We start from the raw sequence: 6127 nt of genomic DNA on the forward strand, positions 1-6127 counted from the left end.
GTGATCACATGCTCAAAACCCATGACCTTATAGCGAGGTCATTGTACAAAACTCATAAACCAATCATAACGCAATAAACAAGTCATATGACTCGACTGAGTCATATGCATGAAACCCGTTACCTCATAATGAGGTCATGTGCAAAACATAAATCATATACACAAGGCTTACCTGCAAGGCATACTCGCAAGGCATACTTGTCAGGCGCATGTCCCATGACTCATACTTGAGCCATGTGCGAAAGCATCACAAATCCCACACATAACAAATCATATAACCCTAATGAGTCATATGTGTGAAACAATAACATACCTGTGACTCATAACTATGCGTCACGTGAAAACCCTTTTCTCGCCAAGCCACATTCTTGACAAGTGGAGTAATTTAACTATCATTTCATGGGAGCAAAGGCTAACCAGTATGCTCAACTCAAGGTTGAAGTGGTCTGTAGGGCTCCAGAATAGCTTCAGTAGCATCACAGTTATCAGATTGGTCTCAATTTCCCCTTTGGAATTGCGACTTTTCTGCATCAAGTCTTTTACTATCTCTGCATATGACATTTGGTGAAAGCTGTGAAAGAGGAATTTGTGACTTCTTTGATCGTGGTATGAGGGAAGCTTGGTATATCTTCTGAATCAATTTACTTTACATCTACATTTTATTAGATGTGATATTGACATCTCTTGTCGATTTTTACTGGATTTTTCTTTAGTGTGCCTGTCATGAATTTTACTGTCTCAGACCACCCAAGAGATATGAAGGAAAAATCACTTGAACAAAATCAATCTACAGTAACATTATCCTACAATTTTATTTCTTGTAACAGCATCTAATACAAGTAACTACTTTCACTACATTTCCAATGCTATCAATACACCAAAAGCGAAAACATTTCCACTCAATTGGATCATAAGGAGGCCATGTAAAGAAAATTTGTCAACAATTTTTAACTTCTGAGTTACATACAAGTCAAAGTAATTATGAGTTTCCAATAAATAAGAAAGAAGAAGATGCTGAGCAAGTGTTAAGGCAGAAAGTAAGTGGAAATTTAGGGAATGGTAGTTTACTGGTAGATATGGACATTAGATATTTTGAAAGAAGACAAAGTACAGCAAAAAAACCATCCAGAAGTACAATAAGGTGAAGGGTAGAGAAGGAGAAGGAGAAGCAAAGACTTCGAAATGTTGAATAGGGAAAAAGCAGAGAGTCTAATTAAAAAGATATAAAAATTCAAGTAGAAGAAAAATAGCCAACGGTGAGCAATAAATAAGATCTACAGTTTTGAAGAAATATATGTTATTTTGCAACTAAATATATTGAAATGACTACTACAGGATAGAGTTAATAATTGAAAAATAATTAGGAGTTGCAGATATACAGAGAGTACTGAGTTATAAGCAAAAGATTGTCAGTACTGCTTCAGATATAGAACACTATTTCCAGGTCCTCCAATTCATGAACTGGTAGTTAAAGTATTCAGATCTTCAACATAAGACTGTGGTACTTAATATAGCTATTAGATGGAGAAGAAGTAAGCATTTAGCAGAGAGTATTATCTAATAGGAAAAGAGTTAGATTAAAATAAGAACTAGAGTTTTAAGTCAACAAGGTAAGCATGTAAAGTCTTAAAGTATGCTGAATGATAAAGGTGTACTTATAGCAGTCTGAGAGTATATTGAAGAGACCAGTAAAAGTATGTGACTTTAATTGGACTATAGTTGGAGTAAAAGATAACTAAGTAGGAAATAATATTTAGATATTTCAGTGCGTGGACTTGCAAGAGCAGTTATAGAGTATTGGACTATATAAATAAGTCAGAAAGATACAGAAATTCATATTTCCTGTATCTATCAGGCCTTAGTAGACAAGTCTGTGAAAGGTAAAACGAGCTTAACTGCTTCAACAGCTGTTCTGTGGCTAAAAAAATTAGTGTTTGAGTGGAAGCAAGTAAAGAAGGGAGTTTACATTGATGGTTATGAGAAACCAGATGTGGTATTCCACTGACAGCACTGCTTTCTGCCACAATAGGAAGAGTTTAAAAAATGAATGCTAAATTGGTCTTCTTCTGGAATGCTTAATACAATTCCACTTCCTTCTGGACAATATTTCTTAATTTTATGTACATTTGATAAATGTACCTTCTACTTAAATCATGGTATACATTATTTGTGAGTGTATAAAGAGAAGTATCTAATTAGAAAAAAGTCAAAAGGCCAAGATCTTATAATATCCAATTTTATTCTCCTATGCAATAGACTAGAGATGTCATCTGCTATCCCCTTACGACCATTACTATAAAGATGTACCTTGGAGCTAATTTCTGGACTTAAAATCAATCTTAGGCAAGCTAGAGAACATATTAAAGTTTGTAAAGAATCATGGTAGAAAGGAGAAAATCTTATCAACCAAGTCCTAAATATGGCAATTACAATTTTTGAAGCTACTTTCCCAAATGTACAAGCATTGTTTCTTTTAACTATGCAATATCTTAAATGGCTGATACTCCTAATACTTTTTGGTCATAACATATCAATATAGATTGTGGTAGAAAACAAGCCTTTTTGAGAAATGACTGGTATTCTAAACCTGATGGAGTTACCTTATACTCTCAGAAAATGAGTTTTGATTTGAATGATTTGTCTATACTAGCTCATCAGAGAGGTAAGCAAAAATGATGCAACCATGTTCTTTAAGAACATGATCTTTAACTTGAAGGTAGATAAAGGTATAACTGTAAGAGCAGGAAATATAAAAAGGACTAAAGTCATAGTAGTAATTCTTGCTGTACCTGGTAGCTCCTTTCAGTACAGCCAGACTTTCTGGTACAAGAATCTCACCTTCAGGAGAAGATTGAAAAGTAGAGTCATCATTGTTTATTTTCTCCTAAATATCAGTCTGAGCAGAATTGAATTAAGTTTAGATAGGGTAGAGCAAAATGGTTTACAAGAAAGAATTGTCAATATAGTTGGCCCTCTCTTCATAAGATAGTTCCCAAAGCATCAGAAGAAATGGCTTAACTTTTACTGTTTAAATACTGGTGGATGAGTCTACACATACTAGATGCCCATTATGTGGGATTACAGTAGGAGACATCTGAATTTACAGATGTTGTATACAAAAGTCATTGTCATGTATCTTTGAAGCTAGTTTGAAAATCTTCCTTCTTTAAATACATTAACCTTATTCTATTAATTTCTGCTTTATTCACCCCTCTACTGTTGCTGGTATCATAGGTGTATCATATCAATTCACTCTACTCTGATGGTCTTGGCAATTCCGGACTCAATGCCAGTCAGTTGCCACGGAATTCGTGTTCCACCGGAGGACCCACCGGAGGACACACCTTTAGGCACTTGGCACCGTACCTTCGTCCAGGGCCCGGCAAGAGGTATCTTATCTAAAGCGCGTATGGTGCCGGTCACTTGAAATCAGCCCTCATGTGTAATTCATTTTGCTTACATAATACACACAAATAAGAGCGCTTGGCAAAAGTAATTTCAAAAACCACCATACATGGTAATTCAAAATTTTACCATTTCCACTAATACTGTCCTGATTAAAAATTGGAAAATATAGAATTAGACAGGAGTGTCTTCAGAGCACTTCTAGGAAGCCATATCTTCTTAAAGATGTGGTTGTTGTTGTTGTAAATTTTTGAAAATTATTCTTATATTGATTTTTTTTTTTTTTGGTTGATTTCAAGTGCCCGGCACCATACTGGCGGGTGTTGCAAAATGTAACTCATTTCAGAATGAGGGTTAGCGGTATTTTGTATTTTATTTTATTTTATTTGTTGAGTTCTAAGGTTGAAAGTTTAGTACTATAGTCATTATTATTGTTTATCATTTGAACATGTTTTTATCAGAACCTATACATGTGCACCTAAGAATAATTAATTTGTTTTTACACATTAAGCTTCATAGACATTTAGAGTATATACTTATAAGATGAGTCTGTATAAGTTAAATCCTGACTATCGGGCTTTTTTTGAAATGTACAGAAAAATGTGTGACAGTGGTAGTTACTCTCCCAAACAAAAGTTTAGAGATATGGTTTCAGAAGTCTTATCTGCATACCAAATAATTTGAAACAGGAGATGCCTTGACATTTAGCCATGATTTCATAAAGTGCATAGATGTTCAAGTCATGGACTAAGCATAGTTATTTTTATTCTGGTCAAGCCACATTTAATATTATCAAATATTAATATGAGATAAAAGAAATAAGTACCTGATAAGCTGACTGATTTGTTGGTAGTAAGATGTCTGCTCTGGAAAGACAGATGACAGGATGCACGCTAGGAGAAGAGAGCTTCTAGTAGAGTATCATCTAATTACAACCCTAATGAGAAAGGAGGTGTTATAGATCTAAATATTGAAACAACTATTAGTAACATGTTCATATCTGAGTCAGGAAGCCTCCTTAAGTCTCTAATATCTTTAAATATATTTTGGTATTTCTCATATAGTCTCTTGTACTTTGAGAAATAGAATCACACAGCAGATAGAATACTACCACCTGTAAGGAGTAAAGATATAACGGATAGTTAATTTTACTATGGCCTACTAAGAAAACTAAAAAAAAATCCAGTTTCTTTAGGAAAATAGGAATATAATCTATTATAATTGTATACAGTATATCATATTCTCAGCTATTTATTGTAGGAAATATGTAATAGCATGATCATATGGATATGTTGAGTAGAAGCCAAATCTAGTGTTTGTTGAAAGGACTAAAGCCAGAATCATTTGCATAGACAGAGAGATTATTTAGGAAGACTCAGTAGTATTCTTTACATCTACAACTATTAAGAACTTATTTGGAGGACAATAAGAATAATATAACAAATATTTATTTTATAGAATAATTTATATTGTAAAGATTTCTTCTTCAGTACTTGATAATATCTGTAAAGCTTAAGAGGTACTTTAATATTAATAGTCAATATCTTGGTATTTGTAGACTGTAATTAACTATCATATAACTAACTATCTTTCCATAATTCTTATATAATAGTTCTCAGTCTTAACAAGTACAAATACAGCATGACCTTGTAATCTTTTATACTACTTTTAATCTTCTTTTAGTAAAATCTTTATTGTCAGTAGATGTGCTATTGTCTTCCAACTTGGAGTTTTTAATTTATAGTGTTAATTAAATATCATCCTGAAATTTCAGTCTAATTAAATATCAGTCCTATTGTATTTTCTGAATTCAAAATATAGCTAACATGTATATCAGTCACTTATGCATAATGTAGATCTAATAGACAGTGTGCTAATTCTTTATATCTCTGCCTATTAAATCTTCTCTGTCTTACAGCTTTTGCTTAAACTGCTTCAACTTCAAGAAATTTAACTTTAAAGAGATCTTATTTCCACGACCAACCAACATATTGTAGCCTTGAACTAGCTATTTGTATATTTCATATCTCCTATGACCTCTTTGGCTTGATTGGACTAGTTGTTAATTATCATACACAAAATGTCTTACTTCTTTTAATCCATAGTTAGAATAACTAACTATAAAGTCTAACAACTTAGTACATCTTCAACTGATTTCTTCCTATCCACTTCTCAGAAGTACTGAGAAATCTCTTCTTATATATGCTGGAAACTACTTCCATTCAAACTGATCACTGTAATGTATATAGTATTATAAACTAGGTTTCTGTGAGGAGTACCAGGATCTAATACATAGAAACCACTCTAAGTAGAGTCCCCATGCAGAATCAGAATCTCTAGTCTCCAACACCCTCCTCTGGCTATCTTTTAGGGCCCGTATGTTATCATACATATTTAGCTTAGTTGTATCTGATAACTATATTACCACAGAATTGAAGATATCAGAATAATACCATAAACGTCACTACTATCTATCCAACCAGAACCTGTTAGACCAGATCCCATGCTAGGTCTAGGAAGTGGAACAGATTAAGTCGATCAACTAACTAGAGAGTTACTAGGCTTCAAAGATGTAATATCTTTGGCATAAACTATAAGTAACAGGACATTTTTGCACAAGGAGATGATTTTGAATATTATAGGGTCTCTACGAAGAGCCAATACTTTCTCATCTACTCTACAATAATGAGAAGAACATAGGACACTATAGGAAGTACTACTAA

This window comes from Tuber melanosporum, assembly GCF_000151645.1.
Source record: "Tuber melanosporum whole genome shotgun sequence assembly, scaffold_308, strain Mel28".
NCBI classification, from domain to species: Eukaryota; Fungi; Ascomycota; class Pezizomycetes; order Pezizales; family Tuberaceae; genus Tuber; species Tuber melanosporum.